This window comes from Rattus norvegicus, chromosome 15, assembly GCF_021556685.1.
Source record: "Rattus norvegicus strain SHRSP/BbbUtx chromosome 15, alternate assembly SHRSP_T2T, whole genome shotgun sequence".
NCBI classification, from domain to species: Eukaryota; Metazoa; Chordata; class Mammalia; order Rodentia; family Muridae; genus Rattus; species Rattus norvegicus.
In genome coordinates, this window is record NC_141548.1 from 13,945,892 (window position 1) to 13,966,802 (window position 20,911).

The 20,911-nt window shown below is 43.1% G+C and overlaps 1 long non-coding RNA gene across 4 annotated transcripts in view; it reads left to right on the forward strand.

Moving 5' to 3' along the window:
• The first annotated feature begins 173 nt into the window (after nt 1-173).
• The window catches only part of LOC148000827 (uncharacterized), a 28,391-nt gene continuing 7,653 nt past the window's right edge, over nt 174-20,911 (forward strand). For all 4 annotated transcript variants that reach the window (XR_015638237.1, XR_015638236.1, XR_015638235.1 and 1 more), the window contains exon 1: nt 174-349. This is a non-coding gene — a long non-coding RNA (uncharacterized LOC148000827). The remainder of the gene's footprint in view (nt 350-20,911) is intronic.

The window sequence follows — 20,911 nt, forward strand, 5'->3', positions numbered from 1 at the left end:
TGCCTGTTTGGCACCAGGGCCGGCATCGAGCGACCGCCTCCACTGGCTAAGAGGCTCGGAGGTGGGGCGGAGGCAGAAGCAGACAGACATTCGTTTGAGCCAATCAGCAGTTCGGGAGGTTCTGTCCGCCCCCGCCCCCCACGGTCAGTTTCCCGGAGGCCCCGCCCCTCTTTGTAAAGGCTTAATTGACCGAGGCTGAGAGTGGAACTCAGTTTTTCGAATCGGAAGTTCTACAGACTTTCGAAGTGGAATGGGGTCATCACCCCATTCGGCTCCTTACCACGTGTTTTACAAGCAGACAGGACGACGCCCGATTCCTTCTCTGCCTCTGCAAGTTTCTCTCCTAGTGGTAACTATCCGTGGGCCCTGTAAAAGAGGGTATTCACTTAACCACTTGCCTCGTGTACTCCCTGCACTGGCCTGGTCCCACGACTCAATAGGTAGGGCGATTGTCCAATATCCGCCTGAGCGTGTAGGTGATGGCCTCCATCACACATGGTCATTGAGGTACATTTCTGTCCCTCTGTGAAGGTGTGTCATTTGTGGCATGCTTATCACTATTGTTAACAGGATGTTAATAAAGACAATAAAAAGTTGAGCTGAGAAAATCTAAATCTGACTGTGGAAGGAAATACCTATCAGCAGGTCAAGACTCACCTACCCATTATCAACAATAAATAGGAAATAGTGTACTGGATGACTGTTCTGCCTTGAGTCCTAGACCCCTTCCTGCTTTGTTCTAAATTTCCCAGAGAGATACAGGGTAGGCTGGCAAAAAGTCTAAGAGCAGGTGTGCTTCCATTAATAACAGCTACCATTTGAAAAGACCTAGAATTACAGACGGTGACATTTTGCAAACATGTCCCCTCTTTAATCCACACAATACTATAAAGTATGTTTGTATGTGATTTGACTGTGTTCCCCCAAAACCTGTATTGGAAACTTAATTCCCAAAGCAATGGTGTTGAGAAATAGGGTATTTAAGACAGAAGAGCTTCATGAGCTCATGAGCAGATTAGAAACTAAGGATCTGGGACTACAAATGCATCCTTTGCTCCCTCATAAATGCCCATCAGATCTTCTGCTCTCACATTCATGTTGACAGGAAGAAGTTTCACCAAATGTAATCCTCCCACCATCTTCAGAACTGTGAGAAATTTTTTTTCTTTATAAATGACTCATTATGTCATTCTATATAACCACACCAAATAGACTAGGATAGTGTTGTGTTCCCATTTTACAGATAAGGAAGTGGAGACTTAGAGAAATAACTAACTCAGGGTTCTACTAAGTAGAAGACCTCTTCTGTACCATTCTAATACCCCACTAAGTACAATTTTAAAAGCTATCAGTAAAGGTGGAGAAGTGAAAAAAGAATGAAAAGGAATAATTGTTGGATCGATGAATTTATTGACATTGTTTTGGTTTTTCTGTACTGGGAGTTTAAACTAGGGCCTCACTCCTGCCAAACAAGTATTGTACTACCCAGCAACATCCCCCAGGCAGTGAATACACTTTATACTGAACAAGGGGCTGGCTTGCTGGATAAATCTCTTGCCCGGCAATCATGAGAACCAAGTTCAGGTCCCTATAACTTACAAGATAGCCAGGCAGGTGTTACAGTCACTTGTAATCCTAGTATTTGCACATCAGATAACAATGTTCTCCCAACCAAGCCAGCTACCTAGACTTGTCCATAGCACGGTCTCGGTCCAACTGAGCAACCCAGACCCAACAATTAAAAGTGGAGGGTGATTGCGAAAGACACCAACCTCACCTTTACACCTCCACTTGCACACATACATGCACATGTATCTCCACATACGTGTTCCCACAGACATACGAACATGTAAACACACAGGCACACATACACAAAGAATCTGTTCTAAACTCTCTTATAGCAAAATATATAACATCAAAGTTGGACAGGGAAAACCAATAGAAAGAAAAGAATTTTTAAAAAAAAGGACAAGAATCATAGACCCACTCTTTTGCACACTAAGGAATCTTATAATGTTGTTTCAGTCACTGTGAGTTCATACCTACCCCCCCCCCCATCTTCTTAATGTCTGGCTGTGAGTCTCTGTATTTGTTTCTTTTTGCTGCAGAAGAAAGCCTCCTTGATGATGGCTGAGCAAGACTCTATCTATGAGTTTAGCAGAATGTCAGCGGGAGTCATTTTATCACTACTCTTTTTTTTTCCTTCTTTTTTTTTTAGGCCAGTAGTATTTGGTATTACCATAGGCACCATAAGAACCAGCGGTCCCTAAGCAATCTAGTCTCTGGTCATCCAAGCAGTGTTAGGTATGGATGCCATCTCGTAGAGTGTCCCTTAAGTCAAATCAGTTACTGGGTTGGTTTACTCTCACAGACTTTGTGCTGCCATTTTCCTAATGGATCTTTTAGGCACATCATTGTAGATCACAGGGTTTGTGGCAGGCTGGTTGTTTTAAGTTTCTCTTTTGAGAGCCCGCACAGTACCTTTCTGTAGCAAAGGCCCTAGAACATAGGGGCAAAGACTCTATGCAGGCAACCAGCCCAATCTCTCCATGTCCGGTGATGAGTTGTGTTGCTGTTGTCTTCAGCAACGGGGCCTGACCCTCAGTGTGTGAAAAAGAAACCTGTTGTCTTGGCAACAGCCTGGGTTTTTTGAAGATTCTGATGTGAGCTCTTTGGCCAACAGCTCCATTAAATTATAACCTAATCCTGGTACTAGAAGTTCCTTGGTGACAAGGGACGGCCAGTAGGGGCTCTGTCTACCCCCTATTTGGCAGATTTCATGGATAAACAGATGTCCCTGTGGTAGAATGAAGTGTCCTTTGGACGAACGCCAAAGACTGGTAGAGCTGGATCTTGAGGCAGATTGACTCCCATCTTCTCGAGGAGCCACCGCTCTGATTTCCATAATGGCTGTACAAGTCTGCACTTCCCCCAGCAGTGGATGAGTGTTCCTCTTACTCTGTATCCTTGCCAACATGAGCTGTTATTTGTTTTGATGATCTTACCCATTCTGACAGGAATAAGATTAAATCTCAAAGAAGTTTGATTTGCATTTCCCTGTTAGCTAAAAGTGTTGAACATTCCTTTAAGGATTTTTCAGCCATTTGTGTTTCCTCTATTGAAAATCGTTTAGATCTGTACCCCCTCTTAAAGTCGTATTATTGTTTTCTTGACATTTTGCTTTTTGGTTCTTCGTATGTGTATGTTTTGGATACTAGCCCTCAACCGGATGTGTAGTTGGTAAAAAAAAAAAAAAAAAAATCTTTTCCCAGTCTGTAGGCTGCCACTTTGTCCAAATGTCAATGTCCTTAGCCATGCAGATGCTTTTCAGTTTCATGAAGTCCCCTTCAGTTGTTAGTGTTAGTGTCTGTGCTATGGGTGTCCTGTTCAGAAAGGTCTTTCCTGTGCCAATTAATTCAAGGTTATTCCCCACTTTCTCTTCTACTGGTTCAGAGTGTGTTATGTTGAGGTCTTTGATCCATTGGAAGTTGATTCTCCCTCCCGCCCCCCTCAGGGAGACAAGTATGGATCTATTTCTATTCTTCTACATGCAAACATCCAGTTTGACCAGCACCATTGTTGAAAATGCTGTCTTTCCATTGAACTGCCTGAGGATCCAGCTATACCTCTCTTGGGCATATACCCAAAAGATGCCTCAACATATAAAAGAGACACGTGCTCCACTATGTTCATCGCAGCCTTATTTATAATAGCCAGAAACTGGAAAGAACCCAGATGCCCTTCAACAGAGGAATGGATACAGAAAATCTGGTACATCTACACAATGGAATATTACTCAGCTATCAAAAACGAGTTTATGAAATTCGTAGGCAAATGGTTGGAACTGGAAAATATCATCCTGAGTGAGCTAACCCAATCACAGAAAGACATACATGGTATGCACTCATTGATAAGTGGCTATTAGCCCAAATGCTTGAATTACCCTAGATCCCTAGAACAAACGAAACTCAAAACGGATGATCAAAATGTGAATGCTTCACTCCTTCTTTAAATGAGGAAAAAGAATACCCTTGGCAGGGAAGGGAGAGGCAAAGATTAAAACAGAGACTGAAGGAACACCCATTCAGAGCCTGCCCCACATGTGGCCCATACATATACAGCCACCCAATTAGACAAGATGGATGAAGCAAAGAAGTGCAGACCGACAGGAGCCGGATGTAGATCTCTCCTGAGAGACACAGCCAGAATACAGCAAATACAGAGGCGAATGCCAGCAGCAAACCACTGAACTGAGAATAGGTCCCCTATTGAAGGAATCAGAGAAAGAACTGGAAGAGCTTGAAGGGGCTCGAGACCCCAAAAGTACAACAATGCCAAGCAATCAGAGCTTCCAGGGACTAAGCCACTACCTAAAGACTATACATGGACTGACCCTGGACTCTGACCCCATAGGTAGCAATGAATATCCTAGTAAGAGCACCAGTGGAAGGGGAAGCCCTGGGTCCTGCTAAGACTGAACCCCCAGTGAACTAGTCTATGGGGGGAGGGCGGCAATGGGGGGAGGGTTGGGAGGGGAACACCCATAAGGAAGGGGAGGGGGGAGGGGGATGTTTGCCCGGAAACCAGGAAAGGGAATAACACTCGAAATGTATATAAGAAATACTCAAGTTAATAAAAAAAAAAAAAAAAAAACAAACGAAAATGCTGTCTTTCTTCCAGTGCGTATTTCTGGCCTCTTTATCAAAAATTAGGCATGCCTGGGTGTGTAGATTTCTGTCTGGCTCTTCAGTTCAATTCCATTGATCACCATGTCTGTATTTCTGGGAACTGTCGTGCTGGTTTTATTACTATACCTTTGGAGTACAACTTGAAATCGAGGATGGCACTACCTCCCGTAGTTCTTTTATTATTCAGGATTGTTTGGGCTACCTTAGGATTTTTGTGTTTACATACACAGATGAAAAAATAACCTTCCAAGATCTGTGAAGAATTGTGTTGGAATTTCGATAGGGATTGCACTGGATTATTTTTTATTACTTTAAGTAGGATGGCCATTTTTACTATGTTAATCCTACTGATGTATAATCATGGGAGATCTTTCCATCTTCTGAGATCTTCTTCAGTGACTTGAAATTTTTATCCTACAAGTCTTTCACTTGCTTGGTTAGAGTTACCCCCAAGATATTTTACGTTATTTGAGGCCATCGTGAGAGGTGTCTCAGTGATTTCTTTCTTGGTCTGTTTATCATTTGTACAAAGGAGGGCTACTCATCTTTTTCAGTTAATTTTGTATCTAGCTACTTTGCTGAATGTGTTTATCAGCTGCAGGAGTTTCCTGCTGGAATTTTTAGGTCATTTATGTATATTATCTTATCACATGCAAATTAAGAATTTTGACTTCCCTTCCTACTTGTATCCCCTTTATCTCCTTCAGAAGTCTTACTGTTCTAGCTAAGATTTCAAGTACCATAGTGAATGGGTATGGAGAGAGTGGACATCCTTGTCCTGTTCCTGACTTTGAGTTTTGCTTTGAGTTTCTTTCCATTTAAATCGACTCTGGCTATTGGCTTGCTATAAAATATGTTCTTTGCATCCCTAATCTCTACAGGACTTTTATGATGAAGGGGTGTTGGATTTTGTCAAAGACTTTTCTGCATCTAATGAGATGATCATGTGTTTTTTGTCTTTCAGTTTGTTTATATGGTGGATTTAATTGATCACTTGGATAATCACTTTTTTTAAAAATATATATGAGTACACTGTTGCTGTCTTCAGACACACCAGAAGAGGGCATCAGATTCCATTATAGATGGTTGTGAGCCACCATGTGGTTTCTGGGAATTGAACTCAGGACCTCTGGAAGAGCAGACAGTGCTCTTAACCGCTGAGCCATCTCTCCAGCTCCTGGATGATCACTTTTAAGGGGTTCTTGAATTTATTTTTGCAAGTATTTTATTAAGAACTTTTGCTTCTATGCTCATCAGAGCAATTGGTCTATAATTCTCTTTCTTTGTTGGGTCTTTATATGGTTTGAATATCAGAATATCTATGACCTCATACCATGAATTGGGCAATGTTCCTTTTGTTTTTACTTTGTGGAATAATTTAAGGAGTATTGGCATTAACTCTTTTTTGAAATTCTTGGAGAATTCAGCAGTAAAATATTCTGGCCTGGCCCTACACTTTTTTGTTTTTTCTTTTCTTTCTACCCCTTTCTGCCTCCCCTTGGGAGAATTTTAATGACTACTTCTGTTTTACTAGGAGTTGTAAGTCTGTTCAAATTGCTTAGTTGATCTTGATTTAACTTTCGTAAGTGGCATGTTTCATGAAAATTAGTCCTTTCTTTTTTAAATTTTTCAGTTGGTGGGATACAGGTTTTAAAGCATGTCCTTATGATTCTCCAGATTTCCTTGGTACCTGTTGTTCTGTCCCCCTTTTCATTTCTAATTTTATTAATTTGGATATTTTCTTACTGCGTTTTAGTTAATTTCGATAAGGGCTTTTTAATCTTACTGAACTTCTCCAAGAACCAACTCTTCGTATCATTAATTCTTTAAGTTTTGCTCTTTGTTTGTTTGCCTCTATTCATTAACTCCACCCCTGAGTTTGATTATTTCTTGCCATCTAATTCTTTTGGGTGTGATCTCTTTTTTGGTGTTCCAGAACTTTCAGGTGCGCTATTAAGTTGCTCGTGTGTTCTGAGAAGCCGGGGAGGTGAGAGCTGCGGAACTGAGAGAGATACAAGATTCTCTGTCTCAATAAAAAAAACCAACCCTAACTAAAGAAGCTGCTTTGACTGTGGGCCCTAGAGTCAGGCAGGCCACAGGGACAGGACTGCACTGTAGAGTCGAGTCCGGATGCAGAAGGAAAAAGCCAGAACTGGACATGGACAAATAATCAGAAGGATGGAAGGATAGTGGGTCCTAAAGATAAAAAGGGGGACCTATAGCTGGCAATTCAAGTAGGCCTCATCCACAGTGAGAAGCAACCCAAGCTAACATTGCTAAGTCAGTCAGAGGTTCTGTCTGCTGCTTCTTAATCCACACTGGTTGGTCAGATATGGGGGAAGGGATCACCATTGCCGCACTAGGCATCTGTTTCTTTATGGGGTACAGAAAAAGTATGTTGAGGTTGTACCTCATTCTTGATGGCGTGCCCAGTAAATTCTCTGTCCTTGTTTCTTGATAATATTTTAATATACTGATGTACCCCTCGCCCAATTCACCTTAAGTAAACTGGTGTTTATTGAGAAATAAGTAAGTCCCAGCAGAAAGTCATCTATTAATCTGTGCCATCTGAGTGGTACTGCTCACACATCCTCTTACATGTAGGGTCACCCTCATGCTGAAGATGGGGCTCAAAGTCGCTTACTGAATGGAGTCTCTTAGAGCTAGGCACAGTCTGGAAAAACACTTTTGAATTTGGTAAAGTAACTTCAGGCAACGCACCGGCTGATCTCACACAGTGAAATAACAGCCAGGTCAATGATAAAGCCGCCAACTGTGGCTGGGACAGCTCAGAACTGTTTTTCCTCTGGGCTTCTAGATGTGACTTCAGGTGAATCATCCCCCCCTTAACTTTCGGAAGCTCTTTTGGGAATAAATGCAGTATCCTTACAGAATCGCAGTAATGGTTGGTTGAGAGCAGCAGTAAAGTACAGCAGCTACAGTACGTTCAGGTAATGCACACTGTTATCTGACTGGAAGTCACGCTTCAGAGAGGTGGGATGTTGACCCTTCTCTCTTCCCTTCTGCTAACTAATCCTTTAGGCGAGGCTGAGGTTCCCTCCCTAAGGCAAGGCGTTCTGAACTCGCGAGAAGCCTCACCTAAGTAATTAAAATACTAAGGGAGAAATAACCCTTCCTATTCAAAGAGCAGAGAACCTCTACTGATCTTTGTAATACCCTTCCTCACTCTCATTTTGTAAAAGCAGATATGCATGTGTTAGGAAAACATGGGAAAAGAGCCTAGCGTGGTACCTATAGTGCCAGCACTCTACGGAGAAGCGAGAGGATAGCGCAAAGACAGCTTGGTCCTCACAGAGATTTGTGCCAGCCAGGGTTACGTAACTGAGACTCTTACTCAAAACCAACCAAACAAGCGTACAAACTACAACGGACAAAACATAGGCAAAGTGGGGAGGGTGATAGCACTTGCCCATAATCCCAGTGTGCAGGAGGATCACAACACTACCCACTAGATACATTTTGAAAAGAAGAACACTGGTGGAATGAACCACTGGAGATGGAGTATGTTGCAGAAACACATTTACGATTTGATGTTAATTAAAAAAAAAAAAAAGAAAGACAGCAAAAACAAGAAACGTTGGCTCCTTACTTGGACCCACAAGGTAGCTAAAGTAGGAGGAAAGTCTGGTGTCTCTGCCTTCATTTTTTTTTTCCTCCATCTTTATTAACTTGAGTATTTCTTATTTACATTTTGATTGTTGTTCCCCTTCCCAGTTTCCGGGCCAACATCCCCCTAACCCCCCACTCCCCTTCTCTATGGGTGTTCCCCTCCCCATCCTCCCCCCATTGCCGCCCTCCCCCCAACAATCATGTTCACTGGGGGTTCGGTCTTGGCAGGACCCAGGGCTTCCCCTTCCACTGGTGCTCTTACTAGGATATTCATTGCTACCTATGGGGTCAGAGTCCAGGGTCAGTCCATGTATAGTCTTTCGGTAGGGGCTTAGTCCCTGGAATCTGCCTTCATTTTTGTTGTGGACTATCCACCAGAGATGACCACTTGAGATTTTAAACCAATGGAAAGTCTTTGTTAACTGCCCAATAACTACACTGGGTGTTTGGGATCCTGGTGTAGCCCTGAGCCTTTCTCAGCAAACTAAACATAAAAACCCATATCCTGGACTGACATAGTTGAGTTAACAGTAAGTTAGCCAGAAGCTGAACTGCAGAAGCAAAGAACAAGGTTAGTATAATAGAAAGACTTTCCCAGAATATGTGTTTTGATGTATTAGGTCTTTGTTTCTGTTTCGGCGGGTGGTGCTGTGTACAGCCCGAATGGCACTGTGATCACGGTGTCCATCCTGCTAAGGTCCGAGGGCCTGGTACAGTTTTTGACTGTGTCCTTTATTTTGGTCACACTACTGTTTGGTTCTGCTACTTAACCTATCTCTACCCCTTTGTGGCAAACGACAGAACGATAAAAGTCATCACCCTAAACCTTTGGTCACCTTGGACTCAAAGAATATGAATCTCAGAGGACAGACCCAGGCCCAGGTGGGTGAGCTGCACACCGGATAGATCAGAAGTAGCCAGATCACAGGAACCAGATTGGCCAGGAAAATGTTGGGCCAATGATGGTTCAGAGAGGATTACTTAACGAGATATATATATGTGTGTGTGTGTGTGTGTGTGTGTGTGTATATATATATATATATATATATATATATATATATATATATATAATCATTGGTTGGTCGGTTGGTTTAGTTTGATTTTTTGTTTGTTTTGTTCTTCAGGGAGGGGAGTATAAGTGTTTTGTTTGTTCGACACGGGATTTCTATGTAACTGGCTCTGTAGACCACACTGGCCTTGAACTCAGAGATCTCTTGCCTCTACCTCCTGAGCGCTGAGAATAAAAATATGTGCCACCATGCCCAGCTGTTGACCTTGTCCATTTAAGCCTAAACGTCACGTCAGAACTAAAAGTTGGAGGTGAGTCACTGGGCCCCTTCGTCTATTCTTTTTCCCAGTGTGAACACAGTAGTAAATGCATGTTCTCTGTTCTCACTGTCACTTGGCTCTTAGATGGGCATACCTGAGCAGTGGCTAAGCCTAGCCTGGTGGGGAGGCCCCAACCAGGGATTTTGTTTTAAAACCTCAGGTTCATTGTGATGTCCTGAACATTTAACGTGGGGAGCAGGAGGGGGTGACACGTCCTGGATGACCTGATGAAAGTTATTGCCCCCTTCTTATTTCAGTCTACTTTCCCCTCCCTAGAAAATCCTCTGTACTGCTGAGTCACTGGAGACTAGAGCTTTGAGGTTTGAGCCTCTCTGTTTTCTCCAGATTGACAGCCTTTCAATGAAGCTGATTCGACTTCTTGATACCTACTCTCATCTCCAAAGTATTGGTCATCCACATGCAAGTAGTCTGGACTTAATGCTCAGCAAAAAAGAAATTGTCCCCACCCCATCCCCTGTACAAACTTGCAGGTGATGGCACATTCCTATAATCACAGCATTCAAGAGGCTGAGATAATTATCAATTTAAGGCCATCTTGGGCCCCACAAGAGACACTGTCAAAAACAAAAACCTAAGAAACAAAAATTTTTTAGCAACCATGAGTATATGTCCACCATCAACAGAAATTGGCTAAATATGTTTTAGAGCTCCAAAGGATGAAGTACAATGTACTCGTTACCAAGCCTTCTGACTCCTGAAACCTGTAGGGGGAAGGAGGAAACCGAATCCCACAAGTTGTCTTGCCTCTGGACCTACCCATATGGTGCCATAGTCCCTAACTCTCACTAAATAAAATGTAAGCTTTAAAAAGCTAAAGAAATAATTAGCTGGGCATGGTGGTACACACCTTTAATCCAGGCACGAGGGAGTCTGATTTGGGAAGATTAGAAGGAGTTCAAGGTCATCTTCAGCTACACTGTGTTTCAGGCCAGCCAGAGTTCCATTGAGAGATACTGCTTAAGAAAATATCAACTTACACAGCTGGCAGGTGGTGCTGTTTGGGGAGGCTGCGGAACCTTGAGAGGTGGACCTAGCAACTAAAAGGAGGTCACTAGTAGCTGGTCTTTCAAAGTTGGAGCCCTGCCCCTTCCAGCCATGTAACCCTGCTAAAATGCTGGAGGCTGAGTAACCATGAACTAACTGATGTCTGAAACTGTGCACCAAAAGCAATCTTTTGTCTCTTAAGTTTTTTCTGTCAGATATATCACAGTAATGTTCAAGTAACTAATACAGAGCCGTACACTAGTGGATGAAGTCTTTGGAAATGTCTCAATTAAATCTTAATTAGAATTAGAAGCAGAAGATGAGATTGGTAAAATTTCATTTGCTTGATTTTACCTGGCTGTTGTTCTACAAGTTTTACTATGCTTTGGCATCCTTAATACCAATTATAATTTCAGTTGTCATCTTTCAGTTACTTTAGGATTTATTGTTGTCCTTCTGTTTGTTTGTGGCAGGATCTCAGGGTGGGTGACCTTGATCGTCTAGCCTCCACTCCCCAAGTGCTTAGATCGTACGTGTGTTCTGCCTCTTTTAGCAGGTTTCTTGCCAACTGTATATCTGTTTCTAATTTCTTTTTGCACACATGTATCCAGGAGGAACTACACTTATTAAAACTGAAGGCTGGAAGCACTCAGTTTAGTAACAGCGAGTTTTAAAGGCTAAGAACCCATCGTTCTCTTGTAGTTCTGATTATTTAAAGGGCGTTCAAAGTCACTGACCCCCTAGACTTCTCGGAGGTCAGGCTTGAATGTTGTAATGTGTACCTTTGAGTAACAGGTGGGAAAGAAAGAAGTGTGCGTTGGGCTGCTTCCGAGATTTTCCAGCATAAAGGAGTCACGTGCTTTGATTTAGGCAGCTGTATTTAAAAAGAGACCATTCTGGTCACACCTAAGTATACCTAGGTGTGGCTTATGATCCAGTTACTTTGAGGAGGTGGTTCCTCTTTGGCAATGGAAGCATTAGATAGATCCCTGTTGTCCATTTTCCATAAAGAATGCCACTCCTGGGGCTGGGGATTTAGCTCAGTGGTAGAGCGCTTACCTAGGAAGCGCAAGGCCCTGGGTTCGGTCCCCAGCTCCGGAAAAAAAAAAAAAAAAAAAAAGAATGCCACTCCTTACATAGAGCAAAGTTTGCTTCAGTGACCCTCTCATAAAAGTGTCCCCAATGAAGTCTCTGAAGTGCGGGGACAACAAACTCCGAGAAGAGTCCCTGCACTGAAAAAAGACCTAACGTCCCAAGGCCCCGTTTGAAGAAACAGGAACGTATGTATAATAGACATTTAAGGAACCGGAAATCAAAGGGAAAAAAGTCTTACTGTGGAATTACAATTCTCAAAACACAGTGTTATCACTCATTGAGGTGTAAGTTATTGTGTGAGGCTGGGTATGGAGGTGTGTGCCCATAGGACCAAAATTCAGGATGTGGAGGCAGGAAAATCATGAACTGGAGGCTGGTCAGCCTGCACTATGTAGGAAAACACTACATTAAAAGAAGAGGAAGAAAATGAGGAGGGGCGGAGGAGCAGAAGAGGAGGAAGGGAAAGAGGAGTAGAAGAAGGAGAGAGAGGAGGAAGAGGAGGAAGATAAGGAAGCCACCAGATGTGGAAGTACAGACTTGTAATGTCAACTATTCAGTAGGTTTAAGTAGGACGGTCATAACTTGGAGGCCAGCCTTGGCCTACAGAGTAAGTTCAAGGCCGTCTTGTGTAACTTAATAAGACCTTAAAAAAATAAGTAAATAAAAAATAAATAAAGCTTTTTTTTAAGGGGCTAGAGGTATGGACCAGTGATAGAACACTCACCCACAATGGTGGGGGTGCTAGGTTCAATTACTACACTCTAAAACTGTCAAAGAAGAGTCAAGAGCACACCTTTAATTCCAGCACTCAAGGCAGAGGTAGGCAGATCTCTTTGAGTTCAAAGTCAGCCCATTCTACCTACTGAGTTCTGAGCTAGCCAGGGATACATACCGAAAGCCTGTATCAAAAAAAAAAAGGCAAACAAACAGACAGACAAAAACAGAAGAGAGGAGACTTGAGTATACATGTCACTTGAGTAGGGATAATCCACAGTCCTTTTCTCAATTGTAAGGCCCACACAACTTTGAAAGACCAACAGCACTTACTCCATGCTGGGCATGGCTCCTAGGACCATGCACATGTCAGACAAGCTGGGTTGTACCCCCAACCTCAGACAATGTTTCTACATAAGCTAATATGGGAAATCTTGGCCTACAGAATTTCAAACAAAGAAGGAAATTCTAACTCCTGACCAACTGGTAATATTAGGAGCTTTCGTTCTAAAGAAGGATTGCTTGGAAAGTCTTTGAAGATTGCTTATAACAGTTGGCAGAAGCCTCATCCCATTCAGATCCGTGCTTGCCAAAGTTGATGTCCCATGGATTTAATATTGTCCCTATAGAATTTAACATTGACGGGTAATGACTGCTACCCACTGGCTTTTGTCTCCTAGACCTATCACTTTCTGAAACTCCTTCAGTTTTCTTTGTTCAGATTTTTTGTTGTTTTTTCTTTTGTATTGTTTTGGTTTCTATTCTAGTCCCATTATCCAGAAAAGTTGCTGTGGAAAATATTTGCTCTCTGCTCTGACTACCACTCATTCATTCACACAGCATACACCACAAGATCACCCAGAAAGCTCATGTTTGACGCACTCAGCTTTGGCTTAACCTCAAATAGGGAAGGCCATACTAGCAAGTCATGTGTGGCTTTTAAAAGCGCAACTGCACTTTTAAACGTCGAATTTATTGTCTGAAATTTTTATACGCGCATATATTTCGACTAGGTCGATTCCTCATTCTTCTCCTTCAACTCCCCCTAGAATTCCCCTCACATTTCCCTCCCAACTTCATGTCTGTCTTTTATGATTCATTCTCTTCTAACCCACTGAGTCCAGTTGGTGCCATCTACAGACGCATGGGACATGAACAACCTTCCACTGACCACACTTCTAAAGAAAAGCGATTCCCTTTCCTCCAGCAGGCACCAACTTCCAAAGGCTCCTCCTAGGGGTGGGACCTTGACAACCCCACCTGTTTGCAGGCTGGAATTAGCTGGTTTGGTTTTGAGTACAGTGAGTAAGTAACCACTGCTGCTGTGACTTCATATATGTAACAACCATGCCATACCCAGAGGATGATAGTCATAGTATCCCTCCCGCCATTTTGCTCTTACCTTCTTTCCACCCCACTTCTATGATGTAATTATACTTTTTTGAACCATACTGTACACTTTATCACCACCACCACCACCACCACCATACCACTATCATCAGCATCATCGTCGTCATCATTATCATTAGACTATAAATCTAGAACTTACATTGATCCTCCTGCCTCTATTGTCTTAGAGTTGTACTGTTGTGGACAGACACCATGACCAGTGCAAGTCTTACAAAGCACAACATTTAATTGGGGCTGGCTTACAGGGTCAGAGGTTCAGTCCATTAACATCAAGGTGGGAGCATGGCAGCATCCAGGCAGGCATGGTACAGGCAGAGCTGGGAGTTCTACATCTTCATCTGAAGTCTGGTAGCAGAATACTCCCTTCCGGGCAGCTAGAATGAGGGTCTTCAAGACCACACCCACAGCACCACACCTACTCCAAGAAGGCCACACCTTCTAATAATGCTACTCCCTAGGCCAAGCATATACAAATCATCACAGCCCCCAAAGCCCTGAAATTAATGGCATGTACTACCACTCCTGGCTTCTTTTTACTTTTTATTTTCAGGCAGGATCTTACTTCATTGCTCAAACTGTACCTGAACTTTCTAACCTGCTGCCCTGGGTAGCTGGAATTATAAACCCGTGTCCCAAGACTGGCTTCTAATGAAATGACATTTTTTTAAAAGTGATTTTCTAAGAGTTATTTATTTTATGTATGTGAGTACACTGTAGCTGTCTTCAGACACACCAGAGAAAGGCATCAGATCCCATTACAGATGGTTGTGAGCCCCCAGGTGGTTTACTGGGAATCGAACTCAGGACCTCTGGAAGAGCGGTTGGTGCTCTTAACCACTGAGCCATCCCTCCAGCCCTGAAATGACATTCTTTTTTAAGTTTCAGTTACGAATAATGAGCTTAGTTTTGTAACTTTTTAAACAAATAAACAGACTCATGTAGCCTCAGTTAAGGCTACCCCAAACTGCCTATTCTTGACCTTTGCCACTGCTTCCACATTCTGAGTATTACAAGTCACCAAACACAATTTGCATGGACGGTGTTAGGGATTGAATCAGGGGCTTCAGTCATACTCAGCAAGTCCTCTGTCAGCTGAGCCTCATCCCCAGCACCCTGCTTGGCTCTTCGAAAGTGATATTTAGCTGGGCATGGTAATCCAAATCCACAAACCAGGAATTCACTCGAGGCAGGAAAGACATTAATTCAGCACTAACAATTACATAGTGATTTCCAGACCTGCCAGGGGTCAGGGTGACATCTTGTTTCAAGCCAAAATGAAGAAGAAAAGAAGAGGAGGAGGAAGAAGAGACAGAGATCAAGAAAAGAAAATGGAACTTTGAAAAGTTTCTTTTATAAAGCATTGCAAGATCATCTGTAGAGAGAGTTACTCTATATCGTTCAGGCCATCCTGTAATTCTCAATGTAGCTGAAGCTGGCCATGAACTCACAACAGTCCTTCTGCTTCTTCCCCTGGTATTTTAAATTATTTAAATTATTTTATCTCAATAGTACTTACTTTTTCTCAGTATACGAATAACCTACTCTTCACAGAAATCTGGAACTCTGAACCTATGAAGAACACAGCTTCAAAGGGAGCTTCAGGACAGCTGGAAGATGGACTCCCAGGACGCCCTAGGGCTGTAAAAGCCACAGCACTCTAAACTCACACTTGCTTTCTTATTTGTTACCTTACTGAATATCGTTACATTCTTTTGGCGGAGGGATATTATGGATTTGGTCTAGACTCTTGTATAATGTTATTTGGGTTCCCAAAATTGCGTGAGAATCTGCATGTAAGACGCTGAGGATCCCTGCCCCCAGATGGTTTTGATTGGTAAATAAAGTTGCCAGCAGCCAATGGCTGCGCAGGGAGACACAAGCAGGACTTTAGGATTCCCAGGCAAGGGGACCAAGAAAGGAAGAAGAAATTAGAACTACCATGCCAGGAAAAGGAGAAAGACCAGGCCTGAGAAGTGCAGGAAAGAGAGACAGCCAACATGTAAGAACCGGGAAAAAGGGGTTGGGGATTTAGCTCAGTGGTAGAGCGCTTGCAAGGCCCTGGGTTCGGTCCCCAGCTCTGAAAAAAAGAAAAAAAAAAAAAAAAAAAGAACCGGGGAAAAAGTGGCCCCAGTCCCCTCTTTACTGGGTTTGTGGCAACAAGGATGGAATATAAATTTTAGTTAGTGTGGGGTTGGGGATTTGGCTCAGTGGTAGAGCGCTTGACTAGGAAGCGCAAGGTCCTGGGTTCGGTCCCCAGCCCCGGGGGGAAAAAAAAAAAATTTTAGTAAGTGATGAGTTGGAAATATTGGAGGGGAGAATGTGTTAGCCACATGGAGGTTTGGGAATGGCCCAACCGTTGAGCTGCTTAAGGCATATTAAACTCTGTTTCTGGCTAGAATCACCTGTGACTATGAATGACCAACTAAAGGTGACACATGATAACATTAATAATAAAAAGTTGGAAAGAAAGTAGACGAATGCACTTAACACTTTCGGATTGATTTCTTGAATCAATCAATCAATAAAAAATTTCTTTTCTCCACTCTTAAGTCTGGATCACTCTGAAGATTGGAGGAAAAGCCCTGCCTCTGGATACCTTGTGCTCTGACATGGATCCTATGTTGCCTAAGGGAAGGGCTACATAACCCTGTGGGATTATTGCAAAAGAGGACATGGTACATGGAGACATTTAAATTAATAGTGAAAACAAACTTTCCGTCCATATTTATCTATTACTCAGGCAAATATATTTTGTGCAAATCTGAAAGGAGAGAAAAGAGGCAAGGCTTCAATTCCTTGCTCTTTTGAGGTCAATGCTTTGGGAAGTGACTGCAGATCTGGTCCCGGTCTAGTTGAATTGGTCAGGGTAGTAGCGCAGGCTAATATTCAGCCTCACCACACATTAGAAAGGCAACGAGTAGTACAGAAAACTGGCCCCAGCAACCCTCCAAAAACCTCTCCCTACATTTAAAAGATGAAATGAGAGAGAATGATTACTAGGTGTCTAAAAATGCCAAATGTGGAGATAGACAGTGTGTGCAGTAGCTCTGCTGGACACATGCGTAACTTCTGCAGACACAGGTTCTGAATAGTCATTCACAAAATGGTCAGTTAGAAAACATTTGGCTATTCACAAATGCTTCGTTCATTTCCTCCTCTCTTTCTTGAGACAACATCTCAAAGCACCCACTCTAGAACTTCCACATTTAATTATAATTTATTCACTTCGGGTATTCCATGTAACAGGGCCCCAGACCTCAGCGCAGCTGACCCCCTGGTGGAAGTATATTCAGGCCGTAAAACTCAGCACTACCTACCAGAACGAGAACAAGGACCTAAACCATCGAAGTCCATAGGTCTGGGGGAATATCTAAATGCATTATCCTTTGGTTTTTTTTTTTTTTTTGCTCCTATAGTTCTGCTTCTAGCTATCTGTTCTTATTAACTGAAGTATATCAACCTAGAATATGGTTTTTGTGCTTCAAAGCTCACCCTGAGAGAGGCTCAGATCTGTACTGGGGTTCCAAATACCCAAAGGAGTTGCCATCTGGCTAATAACGTCTCTCTGTTGGTTTAAGCCAATGTCCAAACAGTCTTCTCTGGTGGATACCCCACAACATTATGCATTTACTAAATTTCATTTGAGAGGTGTATACACACACACACACACACACACACACACACACACACACACACACACACTTGGAAATTATCTTCAAACTGACTTTAGGAAATGCAAGGTTTTCCCGGGCATGGTGACTGTTCTGGTTCACGTTGCTGTTGCTACCATACATTTCTACCACAGTTTCATCCCTGAGAGAATCACGCAGGAACTTCAGCTGGTATCTTGAGGCAGAAACCAATGGAGAAACGTTGTTTACCAGCTTGCTTCCTGTGGTTTGCTCAGATGCTTTTCTTATATAGCCCAGGACCACCTGCCTAGGGATGCCACCACCCACAGTGGGCTGGGTTCCTACATCAGTTAGCAATAAAATTGAAAAGGGGGTGGGGTTTGGGGGCAGGTCAGATCAGCCTGGGCAATTTAACGAGTTCTTGCCTCAAAACAAAACACAAAAAGCTGAAGGCATAATTGAATGATAGAAAGCTTACGTAGCATGTACAAGGTCCTGGGTTCAATCCCAGTAATAGGAAGAAGGAAGGAAAGAAGGAAGGAAGGAAGGAAGGAAGAAAGAAAGGAATTAAGGCAGAAATCACAGCCATGGAGACCTCTAGAAAAATAAGTATAGAGAGGAACAAATCCAGAGAAAATGTGCAGATACATGAAACAGCATTGGGAGAAATAGGTAGAGACGTGGACCATTGCATAAACAAGTAAAAAGGTTGCCTAAAGTGGAGCCAAGTATCAAGGATGGCACTGGATACAAGTTTCTGAGTTTTGTTAGTAAGTTTCAACAGCTGAGGCAATGGGAAGTCATTGCTGGGGGCCGTTGTCAGTTATTCAGAACCAAAAGATATGGAGAAACCATGAAGTTGTCACCAAGAAAAGAAAGTTCCCAGGAGTCGAGGACAGAGCCCAGTGGCAGAACACAGGCTTAGAATGGGAAGTTGGAAAGGGAAGATGGCCCGGTCTAGGCAGAAGCAGCACTCAGTTTGGAGAAGAGCTGCTGTAGGCACTGGATAACAGGTCATGTGAGAAGGAGGAAACACTATCAAAGCCACACATATAATTCTACTGGTAATATCTGATCACTAGATGGACTCCAATATACAAAAGACTGGGTAACCTAAGAATGGTGGTGTTTCTCTGGGAGGATATGACTAAGAACAGACTTGTACACTCACTGTCCCAGATCATCAGAGCAGCGAGAATCAATAGTTGTTCTTGAGTGCATAGCCAACATCCAATTTTACACTTTTTAAATGTTTGACTTTTTCATTTTAATACAGTCATACTATGTAGCCCTTGCTGATCTGGAACTGACAGAAATACTCCTGCAACTGCTTTTTAAGTGTGGAGATTGCAAGTGAAATCTACCATTCCTTACTCTGTGTGTGTGTGTGTGTGTGTGTGTGTGTGTGAGAGAGAGAGAGAGAGAGAGAGAGAGAGAGAGAGAGGAGAGAAGAGGGGAAGGGGAGAGGGAAGGGGAGAGGGAAGGGGGTTGGAGGGGGAAGGGGGAGGAAGAGGAGGGAGAGAGAGAGAGGGAGAGAGAGAGAGAGAGAGAGAGAGAGAGAGAGAGAGAGAGAGAGAGAGAGAGAGAGAGAAGTCTGGTACACATAGCCAGAGGAATATGCTAGGTGTCCTGTTGTATCCCTCTCTGCCTCACTCATTTGAGACAGAGTCTGTCACTAATCCTGTGGCTAGGCTGGCAGCCAGCAAACTCGAACAGTCCTCTTGTTTCTACCCCACACAGCATGGGGTTACAGGAATGAACAAAGACATGCTTGGCTTAAATTGAAAAAAAAAAAAACAACTATTTATGTGTATGTGCATGGGCATTTGGCTTTCATAAATGTCTGTGCACCTGGTGCATGCAGTTTCTGTCGAGCCCAGAAAGGACATCAGAACTGGAGTCACAGATCCTTGTGAACCACCCTGTAGGTGCTGGGAATCGAACCCAGGTCTGCTGAAAAGAGTAGTTGGTGCTCTTCTTACCTTAAGCGGAGCCATCCCTTCAGCCTCTGACTAAAGTCCTTTTATTTAGATTTTATTTGTGTGCGTATGTGTGTATGTGTGTGAGTGTATGTGCCACAGCACGCATGTGGGGGGTCAGAGAACAAGTTGCAGAAGTCAGTTCTCAGGTCACTGGATTTGGCAGCAGGCGCCTCCTCAGCCCTCTGCCTGGGTGGATCTGAATTCAGCTTATCAAGTTTGTGTTACCCAGAGAGCCATCCTTCCAGCCCCTCGACAGTTTAAAATTACTTTTACTTCAGAAACATTTCTTACTCAATAAATTTGGTCATGTTTTTCTCGTGTCCCAAGTCCTCCCAGAGAGCATCCCCACTCCCTACCCTCTACGTACCCAAGTTTATGTTCTCTCTGTGTCTTAGAAATAAATGGAAAGAAAAGCAAGAAAGACAACCTCCACAAAAACCCACAAAAATGAAAATCAATCGGGCAAAAGACCAACAAGACAAAAACAACCCAAACGAAGCAAAAACGTTCACAAAAATACCCTAGTTCCTTTACTGTTGTCAAACTGCTTCTGGGCAGCCGGCCTTGCCCTGGAGTGTGGCTGATACACCCAACGATATTCCATTGCAGAAAATGATTTTTGTCTTGCTGGAGTGTAGCAATTTCAAGTGTAGCTTCTTGGTTAGGAGTGGGCACCAGTATTCACTTCCTGTTTGGCTGGCACATGTCCAGGTCTTGCGTGCCTCGCCACAGCCTAGACATTTAACTCGGCACATAAAAATTGTGCAAAATAACAAGCTTCCTTACTCTCCTGTCCATAACTCCCACGCACTTTATCATATTTATGCATCTGTTATCTTTTCTTGTTCCACCCTTTCTCTTCCACTGGTCTCCCTCCACTTCTGTTTTCATATCCTTTAAAAACAAATCACCATATATATGAGAGAAATTATGCAACCATTATCTCTCTGAGCCTGGGATATCACTAGACAGGCTCTCCAGTTCTATCAATTTTCCAGCAGCTGATCACTTCCTCCTTCCTTGTGGCAGAATAAAAGTCCATTGTGTCCATGCAACACATTTTCTTTGTCCACCTGTTGACGGACATTCGGGCTGGTTCCACAGCTTGCCTGTTGTGAACACAGGCACGATAAGAACCAGTCACACCCCTCTCTATAAAAGAACTTACTCTGCCGAACAAATAAAACAAGCCTACGAAAGTAGCAGCTGAACGAGTCTTCAGATGGTCCAGAAGTAAAATACGAAGACATGGGTTTCCATTCCCAGTAAAAGTAAGGGGCTTTGTGCCTGTGTTTTCCCTTCAGGCCCATGGGCAGAATAGCAAAGAGCAGCAGTAAATGCTTGCGAGATGGTACTGTGATGCAGTCAGTTAGCTGCACAGAATGATCTACCAAAGTCGAACAAGTCCTTAGTAGACTTTCAAGTG